This window comes from Triturus cristatus, chromosome 1_1 (assembly GCF_964204655.1).
Source record: "Triturus cristatus chromosome 1_1, aTriCri1.1, whole genome shotgun sequence".
Taxonomy (NCBI): Eukaryota; Metazoa; Chordata; class Amphibia; order Caudata; family Salamandridae; genus Triturus; species Triturus cristatus.
In genome coordinates this window covers 1,042,488,318-1,042,506,625 of record NC_140579.1, presented here as the reverse complement: position 1 = coordinate 1,042,506,625, position 18,308 = coordinate 1,042,488,318, and the positions used below count along the sequence as shown (strand labels likewise).

General features: G+C 43.6%; 1 long non-coding RNA gene across 1 annotated transcript in view; it reads right to left on the bottom strand.

Moving 5' to 3' along the window:
- Positions 1–18,104, bottom strand: part of LOC146871499 (uncharacterized) — a 61,874-nt gene extending 43,770 nt beyond the window's left edge. The window contains exon 1 of the long non-coding RNA XR_014959568.1: positions 17,883–18,104. This is a non-coding gene — a long non-coding RNA (uncharacterized LOC146871499). The remainder of the gene's footprint in view (positions 1–17,882) is intronic.
- Between the last annotated feature and the right edge of the window lie 204 nt (positions 18,105–18,308).

Sequence of the window (18,308 nt, the reverse complement as noted above, 5' to 3'; positions counted from 1 at the left end):
AAGTGACCAGACCATGGAGGTAATTAATATGCAGGATATATATGTTTTTTTTGGGGTGTGGGTTATGTTTCCTGCCACTTGACCCCACCCCCCCCTTTGCCCCTGGGGGTTGTTCTGACCTTCTGCAGCGTCTGCGTCGGTTTCTGTACACAAGGTCGTAGGCTATGAGGGCCGGGATAACACGTAGGATGGGGTCCATGGCTGTCCGTCGCGTACCGGTGCTCCTTGTTCGCGTCATCCTCAATTTCCTTGGAGTTTTTGGCTGCCGTAAAATATAAGCCGTGCGGAGTGACGTAGGCACGGATCGTACTTGCTGGTTCGTAAAACGCTGCCTGACTCCGTCCGGACGTCACGTACGCGATGTCCCGGATCGGAATTGTGGGTATTTTTTTGTCGGTCGGTCTTTTGTACGACTCGTACGGAAATTGTATTTCTGTAAAAATCGTACTTGCGGGTTTGTAAGGTGTTTTACATGGGGACGAGTCGGACGGAGAATACGCTCCGTACGACCATTCGTACCCGGGTTTTACAGGATCGGAATCGGCACCCTAATATACATTTTAACTAAATATAACAAACGTAATAAATAAAGATAAACACACAAACATAATATTTTATACATTTTCTTTAAAATAATTAATACAATATTATCTTTAATTTATTTTAAAACTTTAAAATTATATAAAAATAAAATATATATGTCTCATTAATTTAAAATATAAAAGAAATTCTATAATAAATTAAAACATTAAACTAGGAAAAAATATTTAAACCTAAATTTCCCAATACAATCAGTGCAACAGGGGGGAAAGTGTTGGATAGCAAAATAATTAAATTTACTATTCCAACTCCAGTGCGCGCAAAAATAGGGAAAGTGTTGGATAGTGGAGGGGTAATAATCACTATTCTCACTCTAGTGAAAGCAACAGTAAGGAAAGTGTTGGATAGCGGAGGGGTGACAATTACCATCCCCACTCCAGTGAGAACAACAGTAGGGAAAGTGTTGGATTGAAGAGGGGAAAAAATTACTATTCCCAAAAGAATGCATTAGTAGGGAAAGTGTTGGACAGCGGAGGAGTAAAAATTACTATTCCCACTCCAGAGTGCAACAGTAGGGAAAGTGTTGGATAGTGGAGGGGTAAAAATTACTATTCCCACTCCAATGAGAGCAACAGTAGGGGAAGTACTGGATAGAGGAGGGGAAAAAATTACTATTCCCACTCTACTGAATGCAAACAGTAGAATAACTGTTGGATAGCGGAAGGGTAAAGTTTTCTATTCCCACTCCAGTGAATGCAACAGTAAGGAAAGTGTTGGATAGCGAAGGGGTAAAAATTATTACTCCCACTTCAGTGAGTACAACAGGAGGGAAAGTGCAGGATAGCTGAGAGGTAAAAATAACTATACCCACTCCAGTGAGTGAAACATTAGTGAACGTGTTGGATAGCGAAGAGACAAAAATTAGTATTCACACTCAAACAGTTAAAACAAAAATAATAAACATTAAAAATTATTAAAAAATCATTAAAATAAACAATATTTAGAAATAACAATACAAATATATTAAATATATAAAAAGAAAAAATATTATTATATTAATTACATATAAAAGACCTACAAATAATATATAAAATAAAAAAATAAATGCATTTCTAAATAGAAAATCTTTTAAACTAGAAAATATTAAACAAATATTTTAATTAATACATAAATATATTTATTATTTTTCCTACCCTATAACACCACATCAATATCAAAACACTTCAACTTTTTTTATTACATTTTCCCCAAAATTAACATAATTAATAATCTATTAAAAATATTTTTAATAAAAAACTAATAAACATTAATCGACTACACACACTTTAACACTATGATATCCATAACACACACCTAAAATAATAAAACACAATTAGAACTTATTTATAAATTAAAAACTATTACTATTAACAACTGATAACAGAGTAATTAAAATGTATTTAATACCCACCCTTTACCCCTTTAAAAGTAAAAATACCAGACAAAAAAATTCATATAAAATAATTAACAGTAATTAATTAAATACAAATTGCTTCTTACCCGTTAGTCCTATAAACACCTAAACACACAATTAAAATTAAATACATAATTACCATAATTAATTACCAATTAATTAATTACAATTAATTACCATTCAATTATTAATTCATCACTCAAAAATGAATTACTTCCCACCCTTAACACCTATAAAAACCACAACACACACCTAACATTAATTACACAATTACCATAATGAATTACCAATTAATTAATTTAAATTAATTAACAAGCAATTATTCATTAGTTAAACATAAATTACTTTACACATTTGACACAATAGCATCTCAATTAAACAAATCTTAATAAATACAAAATAATCAGTAAATTTAATATAATTAAATTAATTGCCACCCTATTCCCCAATAAACCCACAACCTGCTGCAGAAATAAAAACGCAAATTTCAAATAAAAAATTCATAACTTCTAAAAATGTAACACATACATTAAAGATACAAAAAATTCTTATACAAAAAAACATAAAACACATACATATAAAATATATACTAAAATACATACCATTAATAAACAAACGATATTTTTAACAACTATGGTGCCGATTCCGATCCGTTAAAAAAATTAACCGTCCGACTCGTATCCGTATTTTTTTACGTACGAATCGTACAAGTACCGTACAAACTGCGAAGTACGATTCGTACGTGAAAAATACATACGAATTGCGTCGGGAAAATGGTCCGATAGGGAGCCGGACATTTTTACGTGCAAATTGTAAAACAGAAGTCCGAGCGCGCAAGTACGATCCGTACCGCCCGTCCGAATACACAACCGCATGTAAAAGGCCCCGTACGGAGCGAACGCTGTAGCCTACATGTACACGGGTAAACTTGTGCCCGGATACGAGTCGTACAGCCACCCTCACCCCGCACATGTCAGCACCGTACCCCTGTATGTCAGCACCGTACCCCCCCTCTGCACCATACCCCAACACCGTAGCACAGCCCCCCACCTGTACGCGCCGCACCCCAGGCCCATCTCCCAGCCCCGCACCTGTACGCACCGTACCCCAACACCGTAGCCCAGCCCCGTACCTGTACGCACCATACCCCAACACTGTAGCCCAGCCCCGTACCTGTGCGCACCGTACCCCAACACCCCCCGTAGGTACGCGCCGTACCCTCACCCCATAGGTATGCACCGTCCCCCCACCCCCGTAGGAACGCGCCGTCCCCCCACCCCGTGTAGGTACGCGCCGTCCCCCCACCCCCCATAGGTACGCGCTGTACCCCCACCCCCGTAGGTACGCGCCGTACCCCCAGCGCATAGGACTGGGGGTACGGTGCGTACCTACGGGGGGTGGGGGTACGGCACGTACCTACGGGGGGGTGGGGGTACGGCGCATACCAGGCCCCCTTTTCCTCATGCATCGCGGCGTACTTAGCTTTTCCGGCACTTTTTGGCTCCCGTAAAAATATAGCCGTGCGGAGTGCTGTGGGTACGAATCGTACTTGCTGGTCCGTAAAATGCTGCCTGACTACGTGCGGACGTCGCGTACGCGCTGTCCAGGATCGTAATTGTATGTATTTTTTAGCCGCACGGTGTTTTTTACGATTCGTACGGAAATGGTATTTCTGTACGAATCGTACTTGCTGGTTTGTACGGTGGATTTCCCGGGTACGACTCGTACGGAGAAAACGCTCCGTACGACCATTTGTACCCAGGTTTTACAGGATCAGGATCGGCACCTAAATTTTTGGAAACGATTTTAAACACTTAGATATTCTTAAAATCCATATTTCTTACCTTAAGTCGATATTCTTGACCACAAAAATGTTGATGATAATATTTCTAACCCACGATATTTGCAACTCGATATTTGTGATTCAATATTCTGTCTCTGCACCCTCAGATAGATTTCCTCTATGACTAAATCAGGCTGCTTTACCAGGACACATTCAATGCCCCATGTACCATAAGATATCATATCCTGTACGCAACAAAGTTGAAAAAAGGAAGAGTGTAGCTGTTCTCTGGTTTTATTTTTCACAGCAGTAAATGTAGATTAATTACTTTCCTCATGAGCAGGTTATAGTTAAGTTCAGATGGATCAGGTTTAGGTAAACTGTCAGCTCCAACAAGGGGATTCTTAATATAGTTTCTGTTAGTTTGTCCAGACTGTTACTAGAAAAACGCATTTACATCGTGTGAACATTATTAACAGGTAACATTAACTAATGAACGATATCTGACAGTTCATTCCATTAATAAAACGAATAAGACAGTTTTGGAGAGGGCAGATTATGGGCCCAATTTTGATCCCGCTGGAAAAGCCCGTCAAGCTTTCCGACCGACTCGTGCTCCTGGGCTCCAAGCGACAGAGTACGATGCGCTTCAGCGCTGATGTACTCGAGTCGCTCGGAGCGTCTATGGGAGCCTGGTGTACGTTGCATACAAAGGCTCCAATAGACAAAAAATGCACGTCTCGGACAAGGGCACCCCCTGACGCAGGGATGCCTCGGTCCTGCCCGCATCGTGCATGCATGTGTAGGGGGGACCCTTGAGCCCCCCAGTGATCGTAGGGCCCCGGGTGAAAGGAGGGCCTGCTACGGAAACCCAAAGTCCGCTTCCCGGAGCTTTTTCGAGTCGGAAGGTCCGAGTTGATCCAGCTGCTCGACGCGTGTATCGTACTTGGTCACTCGGGAATCGGACCCATTGCGTGGTGAATGCCAATGAAGTTGGAGTCGTCCGAACAGTGTCGCAGATGGGTATGAGTCGGTCGGAGCACGAGGCTATCCTTGCATCGTACTTGCTCGCTCATAAAGCAGTAGGAGTCGTCCGGAAATCGCGCATACGAGACAAACGGGCCCCTCCGACCGAGATCGGAATCAGGCCATAAGCACTGCTTTATTTCAGATTGACTGTGAGCCAAATTAAATGTACCTTTGTTACCCAAAAATGTTGATTAAACTAAACCACCCTCACATTTCTTTAACACTATTAACAAATAATTTACAATAATGCACTGTATCATGGTGGGCTTTTCTGGTGCAGCAGAGTACTGAGCCCTGTGTTATTCCCATACAGTATGTAAAGGGAATTCATTTAATCCAGTATTTCGAAAGCAGTGTTTAAATTCAATTAATTTTCCCTCCCTCCAGAGGGGCACACTGACTGCGCACCATCTCAGTGTGGAGCACAATCAGTGTACCTTCTGACGCCCTGCTTGCCCCTGCGACTGCATCCATAATATGGCACGGGTGAAGAGGTAAAGTGTTTTCCTCATTTACGTGGTGCTATGCCAACATGTAAATAAGGAAAAGTCCATTTAGGAGATGCCGGTGCTACATGTGACCAGCACTATCTGTATTACAAATGGAGCCACATAAGCACCTGCAGCCTATTCTGTAATAGCAAAGTGGCCTTGGGCACACAAAGCAGACACACATGCCCAGTGCTAGGGCCTCTGAACAAGCACCGTGATGCAGCCACCAGTGTTTCAGACGCAAACGGGAACAGTGCGCCCTACTAGCCCAGGGCCTTGGGGGCCGCACATTAGTGAAAAACAGAGCAACTGATTGAAGTAGCTGGTTTATCTTTCACAATGCAAGTGGCATCGGGTCTGTACTTCTATGGGGAACAGAGATATCCCTGCAGGCGTGTGCAGTGACTGACTGCACCCTCCTCCAAGGGGGCATCTGTGGGATCCTTGGGACCTTCTTTCCCCCTTTTCAGAGCGTACCTTCAGCAGGTGCAGATGCCTGTACCGCCCCCGTGGCACTTTTCACAATACAGTCCCAGACCTATAGAAAAGGTGCGAGCACCAGGAAGTCCAATTTAAGTGATGTTTTCTTGTGTGCTTGTGTCGTCTTGGACCTGAGTTCAGTGTCTCACCTCAATTGCTTGGCTAGATGAGCAGAAAGAAAGCACCATTGGTGTTGAACTTTCATGCATATGGTCAAAAAAGAGCTATATAGATTGGTCTGTGTTTGTGAAAGTTGTACCACTTTTGTAGCTTGGGAATGTGCATGATACAACCACTCAATACAGCACACGCAGACACTTTGAAAACATGCTGATGTTTTAAAAACTTTTCAAACATGTGTTTCCAGAGAGTCCCTCAGTCTCTCACATGTCATTCAATTCTTTGTCATATTAATGGTCAGTAAGCCACCACGGCAGATATAGAGATGCAGAAGCTCCCAGCACAGATCTCTGCCATAAGTTTTACTGACAATGCCTTATTACTCCTTGTTATAACATTGGAACCAAACCTGAGATTATCAAGAGCTGTTGCTCATAAAAAACACACGTTTTCATATCGAGAACACGTCTACACCAAGAACCTTTCAGGAGAAATTCGTCTTTATATGACTGCAAACACAAAACTCTATATAAATCAGATGTAATCTTCTTTGTTTATACATTTTGAAGAAGGGAATGAAAGAATAACCTCACAAAGAACTTGAAAAACATGTTTTATGAATTGCATATTTAAATAATGAGAAAAAAGGAACTGTCAACATAATGTTTCTTGTCACATGAGCACTGATGATTCACACTCATTTGCAGTTTTTAGGAAATGCCATGCCCTTCCTTCGCCTATAAAACTTAAATTGGTGAAATTGCATGCATTTTGTATTAGATGTTTGTTTGAAGGGAATCATTACTGTAAGTATGCATTTTCAGCATCAACGCTAGTGATTCATTCTGATGTTTGGTTTGTTTTCTGAGCAGATTTGAAAGCTGCGGTGGAAGATATCAAAACAAGCCTGAGTGACAATGTACGTATGGCCTGGTACTCCCCGAGTCCCCTATTTACCTTTTGTACCCGCAGCCCTTGTACGGATTGGGTCTCCCTCCCTCCGTCAAGGCAAGTAATAAGACCACGCCAACTTTTGGATTAGGGGGTGTAACCCACCGGCCGTATTTATTTCAAAAATTAAAAAACATTATTTATTCACATTATGTACAATTACGCAGGAAGTCCGGATACATGGTTAGACAGATGATGTAACGTGGCTAACCTTAAACTCTAATACACACAACACTCCTACCGTAAATCTAACAATGCATATATCCACTTTCTGCGTGTCCCCTCTAGAGCCTACAGCAAGGTCGATGACTGGTAGCCTCTAGATCCTAGCAAACTACAAATTACTCTGCCGGAGTAGTCTTGCGCAGGGGTACAGCTTATCGGATGAATATTCTCCCCCGGGCCCACCCCCCTACGCCCTGTGCGTTAAACTCTATAACGGGGGCTGCAAAAGTCTTCATACTTGCGCCCTGATGCACGTGCGAGGGTGGCCACAGGCCCACTGGAAAGAGTGTCTCCCCCGGCCCCCGCACCCCGACAGCCTACCTGCCGGCTGTCACTGCCCCTGGACTTACATGGTTTTGACCGCTAAGGACCGAAGACTATGCTTACCAATCATGACCTTTACGCCACAGGACAACATAGTTACCCAACTATCTGTCCTTCCCCTCAGCCCACTAGGAAGGTCATGCCCTGTAACTTTGCCTGCCCCTGGACTCAACTAAAACCCTTCGTCCCAGGCGAGCCGGGACGAAGGTGCAGGATCCGGATTGCTGGTGGTCCCTTACTTTCTTTTTAAAGCGTGGCTCACCAGTTCCCTGCATTGCCCTATGCACAGTCTGCCCTGTCCATGAAACTCTCTTCTTGTTCCCAACTTACGCACCCTGGCCTCGTGAAACTGCAGGCAAACATGAAAATAGAACATCCGTCAGTGTATTGCCCTACTGACAGGCTAAAACCTACACTACTGCACATGATACTATGTAACAGTGTACTGATGCAAACTTCTCCCTGAGTCACAGGATAAAGAAACTTGCAATTCATATGAAACAGAACCAATGGGCTACAGCAAGTCAGCCGAATCCAATCTGGCGTCTTGGATGGCGAAACCCATGACTCTTGAACTGAAAGATAGTGAGGCGTGACCCATCACCACGTAGCAGAAGTAGCCCTGAAAGCTCGCCGTCATTGCAGTGTGTGTCACCTCACAGGTATCACCTTCATGGATCCACCATACATAAAGAAACATAAAACACAGATGATTAGTGCTCCTAGCATTTGGATAAGAGATGCGGTTTGCATGCCAGGCCCATTGACTACCTCATGAGACTGTACCCCCCTTTTTCCACCCCCACCCTCAGCTCAGGTTGCAGAGGTACAGTGTGACAATGCAGACATCGAATGCGCAAGCAAAACGGATGCATAGGTACTGTGTGCCACCACATACGTATCTAGTGCGAAAAGTGTAACAGCACAGGGTGCATAGGTATTGTATGATACGACCTAGGCATCTAATGCCGGAATGCGCATAAGCATAGGTACCGTGACACAAACACGGACATCCAATGCATAAGTGTTCGGGCACAAGGGCGCTGAGGTACTGTGTGACACCATACATTAATAGTATAAGTGTAGGAGCACAAAGGGGGTGACGAACCCCAGGCATATAAAGCTTGATTGCACAAGCACAAAGGGTGCATAGGTACCGTGTGACACGACGCGGACATACCAATGCCTAAGCGTTCAGGCACAAGGGTGCCAAGATATTTTGTGATACCATACCTAACTCATCATAAGTGTGTGCGCACAAAGGGTGCATAGGTACTGTGTGACAATCCACAGGCATATATTGCATATGTGTACCAGCACACAGGTGCAGAGCTATAGTGTGACATAACCAGCTTCCAATGCATACGTGTTTCTGCGATGGGTGCATAGATGCTACTTGACAACAGACTCCTAATTCATATTCATAACAGCACCCGCGTGCCTATGGGTACTTGACAACAGACTCCTAATTCATATTTGTAACAGCACCCGCTTGCCTATGGCACTCTCGAAGGTTTGACAATGAGGCCTGGGATGTAGTGACATCATAAGTATTGATAATGTATGTGAGTGACTACACAGAGGCTGGCGCCTCGCGAGACTGACATCAAAGAATAGGAGTATATTAACGTGACATCACCCCAGCTTGGAATGTCTTGATGTGATGCCCATAGTTAGCAGTCCTGCTTCAACCTGAAAACGTCAATGGTTTGACCATTCCGTGGCAAAATAATGGACCCTCCATGGATGCGCACCATTGGGTTCCTCGCGCTTCAGATTGACCAGACACATTCGTACTCCACGAGTAAGTTCTACCACAAAATATGGCATGAAATTAGAGCGAGCTAACCAGGCTGTCTTCACGCTTTAACAAGCAGGGATATGTTCGCATTCGCAAGGCTTTGCTTGTGGAACTACAAGAATAACGGGTAATATACCGTATAGATACCTCGCTGGCTGACCCGAAGCAGGGCTTTTAAAACTTTACATTGACATCAGACTTTCAATTCTGACCGCTTAGCATAGCCTCTGTTCCATTACATAAGGAACATTGCATGTGATTTTCAATGAGAGCGTCTAGCATAGCACCATTTGCATTAAGTGCAGGAGCATTGAAAATCATATTACCAGTTAAGAGCGCCTAGCATAGCACCAGTTGCATTTACCTAAGGAACATTGAAATCAGACTTTCAATTTTGACTGCTTAGCATAGCCTCAGTTCCATTACAAAAGGAACATTGCATGTGACTTTCAATGAGAGCGCCTAGCATAGCGCCATTTGCATTAAGTGAGGAACATTGAAAATCATATTACCAATTAAGAGCGCCTAGCATAGCACTAGTTGCATTTACCTGCGGAACATTGAAATCAGACTTTCAATTCTGACTGCTTAGCATAGCCTACATAGGGAACATTGCATGTGACTTTCAATGAGAGCGCCTAGCATAGCGCCATCTGCATCAAGTGTGGAACATTGAAAATGATATTACCAATTAAGAGCGCCTAGAATAGCACCAGTTGCATTTACCTGAGGAACATTGAAATCAGACTTTCAGTTCTGACTGCTTCGCATAGCCTCCGTTCCATTACATAAGGAACATTGCATGTGACTTTCAGTGAGAGCATTGAAATCAAATCCAATTAAGAGCGCCCATCATTTCCAGTTGTATTACATGAAGAACATAACATTTTTAGAGAGACTTTGAGAGCGCTAAGCATAGTACCAGTTTCATTAAATGAGGTACATTGACATCGTACTTCCAAATGAGAGCGCTTAGCGTAGTACCAGTTGTAGTACCAGTTGCATTATCTGCGTAACATTGAAATCAGACTTTTCAAAGAGCGCGCTTAGCATAGCACCAGTTGCGTTAGCTGGTGAACATCGAAATCTGGCCATGACCGGCTGAAGACCACTCGCTGAATGCAAACTGGGGCCAGATCACAAGTTCTGCACCGAATCGTACAGTGTGCATTCTGACTGCTATCTTGTACCTTATTATTTGACCAGCAAACATACTGTTGTAAATAGTTATCACATGTTCTAGTCTTTTCTCTATGCTTTGCTGGTGTTCTTTATGTAGAACATCTGTGGGGTTCTAATTACGTGCGGGTGGCAAGCGGTGTTCTAAGCTAGGCAGTTGGTGTTCAGTCAGCTGGAGTGGTGTACGCTTCATCTGTTCCTCTCCAATAAACTTACCTGAAGTAAAGGAAAGCTCCAGTGTGTTTGAGACATCTTTGTTTACTTCATTTTGGCGACGATCGTAGCTGACTGGACGAGAGCTTCCTACCGAACAGATCCCTTAAGCGACACCCTCCACAAGAATTCACGCGGTGCGGAGACACCAAAGACGACTTCACAAGATCTCTAATCCTGGAAACGGCGTAAGGACTGGCGCAGCTTAAATGGACTCGGGGCAGAGAACAGTGAGTTAACCGAGTTTATCGGCATTTTTTTTTCTTCGGCGAAGGAGTTGCTAGGCAGCAGTGCGCTCGCTCCTCAGCGCGCGTTGAGATCGCGTGTTGCTAAGCAACAATCCTGACTCAACGTCGGTCCCTGTATGCTCGCACATCAACGTTCTGCGCAGCCGTGACGGCGTGACGTCACACGCCAGAAAGCGCCATTTTGGATTGGGAAACGAAAGTGAAGCGAAATTCAACGAGACTAGTCTGCAAAGACGGCATTTACGAATTAATGCCTATGGAGTAGTTTTCGCACGCTTCTTTGGTGAATAGAATAACAAGTAGCAGTGAATATAAAAAAAAAAAAAGAAGGATAATCTGGTTTTTGAACAGTTTCATTGGAAAAGGAGTTGTACTATTTATTTACTTATTTTTTATTTTTAAGGTTCAGAGGGAATTTATCTTGCTCCAGTGAGTTAGGTGAACCATGGCACAACAGTCTAATCAACAGGTCACCGTCACACTACCTCCTCAATTCCTCAGTGAACCAGGCACTCCGTCAATTTCTTGGGAAGACTGGATACGCATGTTTGACAACTACCTAGATGCCCTAGATGGACAAGAGTTTTCTGCAAAGCGGAAAAAGGCGTTACTATTAAGTGCCTTAGGAAAAGAGGGCCAACGTGAATTTCAATATCTTCCTCAAGCTTTACAAGCAAGTGGACAACCCATTCCAAATGAATATAAAGAGGCGATAACCAGACTAGAAGTGAGGTTTGGCAAGGAAGAAAACCTTGTTATGAACAGATACAAGTTCTACACTCACAAACAACGTACAGAGGAATCTATTGATGACTTTGTAGCACGACTCAGAGAACTCTCAGTGAAATGTAATTTTGGTGCAATGAGTGATGAGTTGATACGTGATCAGCTCATAGTACAGTGCAACAATAGGAAAATTCAGGAGAGGTTGTGGGCGGCCAAAAATCCGTCCTTGAAATTAGCTATTGATTTGGCGAAAGTTGTGGAAGAGTCGGAGAAATGTATGAAGGAACTAGATAAATATAGTTCACAGCAGGTCTCGGTGGTGTCAGAAAAACTTAAGAGTGAGTGTGAGTTAGAAAGTGAAGAGGCTATTGGAGTAGTCAGGTTTAAAGGGAAAAATCCTTTAAAAAAGAATAGTTTAGTGAGATATTCCAATAGTAGATGTTGCTCAAGATGTGGTAGTATGAGTCACAGCTCAGAAGCAAAATTCTGTTTTGCGAATAATAAGGAATGTCTCAAGTGTGGAAGATTGGGTCATTTCTCTAGGATGTGCAGAAGTAAAGGCAGCGTTAATGTAGCTGTCATTGAGGATAAACCTATTGAAATAAGACGTGAGAAAGATAAGATTTTGAGTCTGAGTGATGATGTTAGTAGTATTGACAATGAGAAGAGGGAAAGAAGACCTAAAGCTGAATTTACAGTTAATGGGTGCCCAGTAATCTTGATGGTCGACACTGGTTCGAGACACACAATTATTCCCCAGGATATATTCAAAGACAAGTGGGGTGAAACGAAATTGAAGGAAAGTGATATTTCTCCAACGGGCTACCAGGGTGAGAGAATAGACTTGTTGGGGTATTTTGATGCTGACATACATTTTGAGAACAGGTCTATCAAAGGAAAAGTATATGTGGCTGTGGATGGTCCACCAATTCTTGGATGGATTCATCAATATGATCTGCACATCATAGTGAATCCAAGAGCACCCAACCAGGTAATGGTTATAGATGATAACACTGTTAGTGACATACTTGATGGTGCGAAGAACGTTTTTAGAGAGCAGTTGGGCGAACTAAAGGGGTATGTTCACAAGATTGTGATTAAGAAGGGCACAATTCCAGTACAGCATAAAGCAAGAAGAGTACCGATATCAGTCAAAGACGAAGTTAGAAAAGTAATTGAAGAAATGTTGCAAGGGGGTGTCATTGAACCGGTGGAGGCATCTGCATGGGTGTCTCCAGTGGTTATCACGCAGAAGGCGGACGGCAAAATTAGGTTCTGTGTGGACTTAAGGTCATTAAATAAGCATGTGGTAGCAGACACGTTTCCTCTTCCTAATATAGGGGAGTTAGTGTCTACTCTACAAGGGGCAAAGTTCTTCACAAAACTAGATTTGAAGAGCGCTTATCATCAGATTAGACTTCATGATGAATCTAAAGAATTAACAGCGTTTATAACCACTGAGGGCACATTTCAGTTCACCAGACTTCCGTTTGGGTTAATTTCAGCTGCCAGTGTATTTCAACGGTTAGTCACAGAGATTTTTACTGGCATTAAGAAAGCAGTGTTTTTTCAAGACGATATATTGGTGTTTGGGGACACTGTTTCAGAACATAATTCAGTGCTCAGAAATGTATTACAAAGAATAGATGATGCTGGTTTGACGTTACGCAAAGAGAAATGTTGTTTCTTGGTTCAACACATAGAGTATTTGGGCTACGAGATTTCAGCTCAAGGTGTTAAACCAAAGAGGAACCTTTTAGAAGCCATTAATCTAGCTCCACCTCCCACTGAAAAAGATCAACTTAGGTCATTCATGGGACTTATTGAATTTTATGCTAGATTTGTGAAGAATTTCTCGGACAAGACGTTGGTGTTGAGGTCCTTGTTAAAAAAAGGAGTAAAATTTTATTGGAATGTTGAGCACCAAGAGTGTTTTGATATGATAAAAAAGGAATTGTGCGAGGCCAGGGTGTTAACTCCCTTTGATATCAAGCGCATGTCTATATTGATGGTGGATGCCAGTGCTACAGGCTTAGGGGCAGTTTTGTTACAGAAATGTCATGAAGGGGAGAAAACCATTGCTTTTGCGTCACGTACGTTGTCTGCTTCTGAATTGAATTACTCAGTAATTGAGAAGGAGGCGTTAGCTGCTGCTTGGGGAGTACAGTACTTTAGAACATATTTGTGGGGTACAAAATTTCAGCTCAAAACTGACCACAAACCCTTAGTAAAAATTTTGTCACCAGGTGGTGCCGGGAAGGGTTCACCAAGATTGGCAAGGCTGGCCTCAAAATTACAAGAGTATCAGTATGACATTGTGTATATTCAAGGTTGGCGTAACATACAAGCTGATTGCCTTTCAAGGCTCCCTGTCAAAGTAGAGGGCTCGGAGAATGAGTTTTCTGATGTGCATGTGGATGGGGATGTAGCTGTCATTCATGATGTAGTAACGTTGAGTGGTGGTAGTTTTACTAAAGATGAATGGCTTACAGCAATGAGAAATGATGTAGTTCTCGTCAAAGTGATGGAGTTAGTAAAATTAGGATCCAGAAGAGAAAGTTGTGTTCAGCCTTCTGTACGGCCATTTCTCAAAGTATTGGATGAATTGTCGACTTGTGGCGACAGTATTTTAATGAGGGGGGACAAGTATATTCCACCTTTCAGTTTAAGATGCAAGCTGTTATTATTGGCTCATGAAGGCCATCTAGGGCAAACACTTACACATCGTAGACTAAAGGCAGATTTTTGGTGGCCAGGCATGGATGCGCAGGTAGCGTCTTGTGTAGAAAATTGTTCAGCTTGTAGGGATTGTGAAAAGAGACTCAGAGTTGGCTCCAGTTCAGGGAGCCACATCACCACGCCGGATTTACCATGGCATAGTGTATGTTTGGATTTTATTGGTCCTATGGATGAATTACCGTGCACTCAACGCTTTGCCATAGTTATTGTTGATGTGTATTCCAAATGGCTTGCTGTGGAATTTGTTAAGGATATTACCACGGACTGTACTATACAATTTCTTAAGAATACATTTCTTAATGAAGGTTATCCTTCAGTGTTGGTCACGGATAATGGAACTCAGCTTACCTCGCAGAAAATGCGGGTATTTCTGTCTGGGTGTGGAGTGACTCATCATCGTACTTCGCTCTATAATCCACAGGCTAATGGTGTGTGTGAGAGAGCTAACAGAGTTGTGAAAGGGATTATTCAAATGGCGTGTGCCTCAGGTGGTTTTGCTGATGAAATGGTTAAAGATATGGTGTGGGCCTATCGAACCACGGTTCATAAGGAGGATGGCAAATCTCCATTTGAGCTCATGCGTGGTAGACGTCCAGGTACTAAGCTTACTCCCTCTTGGATCAAAAATTATATTGTTGAAGGCACGGTTTCTGAGTTGAAGGGGTGTATCTCTAAAACAATCTCTGTTGGTGATTTGGTTAAGGTGAAACCTGGGAGAGTAATAAGGGGCCTTACAAAATTTAGAGGGCCATATGTTGTCAAGGAAGTTTTTCCACATTATGTTGTATTGGATAATGGTGAAAAGTGGAATCTTCGCAGGGTAGCACTTTATTGTAGGTCAACATCATCTAGTGGCTCTAGTAAGTTGGTGGAACATGTTCTACCCAGTAGTGGGTACTTGTTGGCTACTTCTGAGTCTTCGGTTTCTTCAGAGGTAATTCATTGTAGGGAGAAGGGTGGTGGAGATGCTACCATGGCTGATAATTCACAGGTGGGGGTTTCTCATAGTCATGATTCTCAACCATCTGCTCAACAATCTGTTGTGATTAGAGATGTTAGGTCCCGCAGACCTCCTGTCTATCTGAATGATTATTTATGTTAATGTATTTGATTTATTATTTATGCTCATGCTTTTTGTATGTGTAACATCTGTAGGGTGGTTTAATTGTTCAATGTTTAGGGAAGAAGATGTGTTGTAAATAGTTATCACATGTTCTAGTCTTTTCTCTATGCTTTGCTGGTGTTCTTTATGTAGAACATCTGTGGGGTTCTAATTACGTGCGGGTGGCAAGCGGTGTTCTAAGCTAGGCAGTTGGTGTTCAGTCAGCTGGAGTGGTGTACGCTTCATCTGTTCCTCTCCAATAAACTTACCTGAAGTAAAGGAAAGCTCCAGTGTGTTTGAGACATCTTTGTTTACATCACATACCCTCATTAAAATCACAGTCAGACAACTTGGTCACGAAATGGCATCCCATATATCGGAACCTCAGTTTGCTATGGATTATCACCAGTGATTTATAACAGCCATCTAGCTGGGTGAAAATTCTAATTTCCATGTTTTCGTTATTAGTTACCCTCGGTGTTTACGAATAGTGTAAGAGTATGTCGGCTCATTTCAGGGCTGGGTGACCCGAAGCTGAGGGACTCGGAGAGGTTTTGAAAAATAGCATAGCTGAAATAAGACATTATGTTGGGAGCATTTAACATAGCCCTATCACATTATATGAGGATGTATTCCTATTTGTTAGGCACAGGGAATTTAAGTGATCTCCTGCTTTGCTCCTGCGTATCATGCGATGCAGCCGTGCTACGATAGGCATAATAATATGTAGTAAGCACCCCACTGTAACACACACGCTGTAACAAGTGTTAACAGCCATGTGGTAACACCTATAGACATGATAATATGTAGTAACAACCTCACTGTAACACACTCGCTGTAACATGTGTTAACACCTAAGAGTTAACCCTTACACGGTAACAACCCCTTGTTAAACACCTACGTGGTAACACCCGGTACCAGTCACGCTGTAACATCCATGCGGTAGCACCCCTGCGGTATAAACCAATGCGGTACACATCAAAATGCAATAAACACACACGCGCTAACACCCACGCGGTAATCATCATAAAAAGCGCGGTAACAAGATTTTTTAAGTTAATAGTTCGTGTCCATAGGGGAAGTTGCTTCCCTGTTTGCTCTAGACAGTGCAATCTAACACCCAGCAAACATAGCCAACGATGGCTGCGCTTTCATCACCAACAGGCGGGCACTATTCCTCATGACCCGTCAGTGCTCCGAAACGGCCTACACTCCCCATCCCCATTAGACATGGTGCAACAGTACCGGGTGTCCGTACTGCCCCAGCGCCAGCCAATCTCTCTCCCTGATGCCAGAATGAGGTTTAAGTTACAGTACCATCGTGAGTTAGCCTGCAGTGAACGGCAGTGCAGTGGCACACATTAGGCATGGACTTTATTGAACACATGCATGAGCTTAAGAATGAGTTAAAATTTGCCCTGGTAGTAATGGATGTACGTACAAAATGGCTAGCTGTGAAATTCATAAAAGAAATTACTACCAAAGTAACCATTGCTTTGTTGAGAGACATTTTCTATGAACTGCAGTGAAATTATGAAGGCGGCATGCCGCATGAAAGAGGACAGAGCAGGCAGACAACGCACTAACAGCATGACTTATCCTGCCATGAACGTAACCAACCACTAAGCTGTAAAACCTTATGGCTATTTGAGCCAGCCTCCGCTCGCGCGTGAGTTTAAACGATTAACGCGGCATGATAGTGGGTAGCGCAGTCAACATCGATCTACCGTACGGCTGCTGTGTACATCTCCCTCGGCCCGAGTGAGCCCTCCCCATGCCTACATGCACCCTAAAGCAACAGAAGGAGCAAGCACACCACACAACAGTTTGTTTAGTTCTGCCTCAAAAACACGCCAGCGTGCCTACTTAAACCATATCCACATAGGCATCGGCCCGAGCATGCTCTCCCCCTGCAAAGCGCTCCGGCATGACGACTTTATTGGTGATGAGCGACATTTATAAAGACGTGAAAATAACCGGTCAGTGCTGCCATTCCTATATTCAGACACAAGAATCTCTGTTATAATACGAAACATGGTAAAGCAGGCCTGTGGAAGAAGGTTTAGAGTGCATCAGGCGCACACTTCGTTCCTCTGTTTGCCAATGAAAAACAGCCAGTCAATGCACCCCACTTCCCCAAAATGGGACAAACAACGCCATAACAAAATTGCCCACCGGGCCTGTCCCTAAGAAATCTAATGCGCCTTTCGCGCTAATGAAGGCATTCAGATGACGTAGGGGTGAGGGACAGCGCCTGCATGCTTCCCGATGCCCCGGCCGGTCCTTTTGCGCTGACTAGAGGTCTCACTCGTGCCACCTCAACACTCCTCACCCGGCACAGCTAAAAGCGGTCAAATTGGTATTTTTAGCTAGCGCTGCACCCAAGCGTACTGTAAAGCTAGCGGTGCCTACAAGCTGCACACCCGCACCGATCCTGCCGACCCAGCACTTACCGATCCTTGCGGACCCAGCACTTACCGATCCCGCCAGACGCGCACACCTGAGCTCTGGGAACCGCCAATTGCACGTCCTCTTTGCCCAGTAAACAGCTGGTCGGTGCTGCCGCACTCCTCGCCGTACCGTTGCTGGCGACGCTGCCGCTCCCCGTGCTTCTTTGTCTCTTGAAGAAAAAATGCGCTTTCCTCCTCGGTGCCGCTTGCTCCACGCAACAAGGAAAGTCTCCTGTAACAAAAAAGAGAAAACAAATTACGGGCTGCTGGTGGCCCGGGCGCCGTGCCTGTGGGGAACAAAGGAACAAGAGACTGTTCTGCTCCCCGCACCCCCTTTTTAAGGGGAGTTGGCACGGGCCAGGCCGGTCTAAACCGGTTGGACCCCAAAGTTGGGCACCCGTGTGAACCGGAAGCACTTTAGTTCACGCCCCTTCGTACGCCACCTATTGGACGC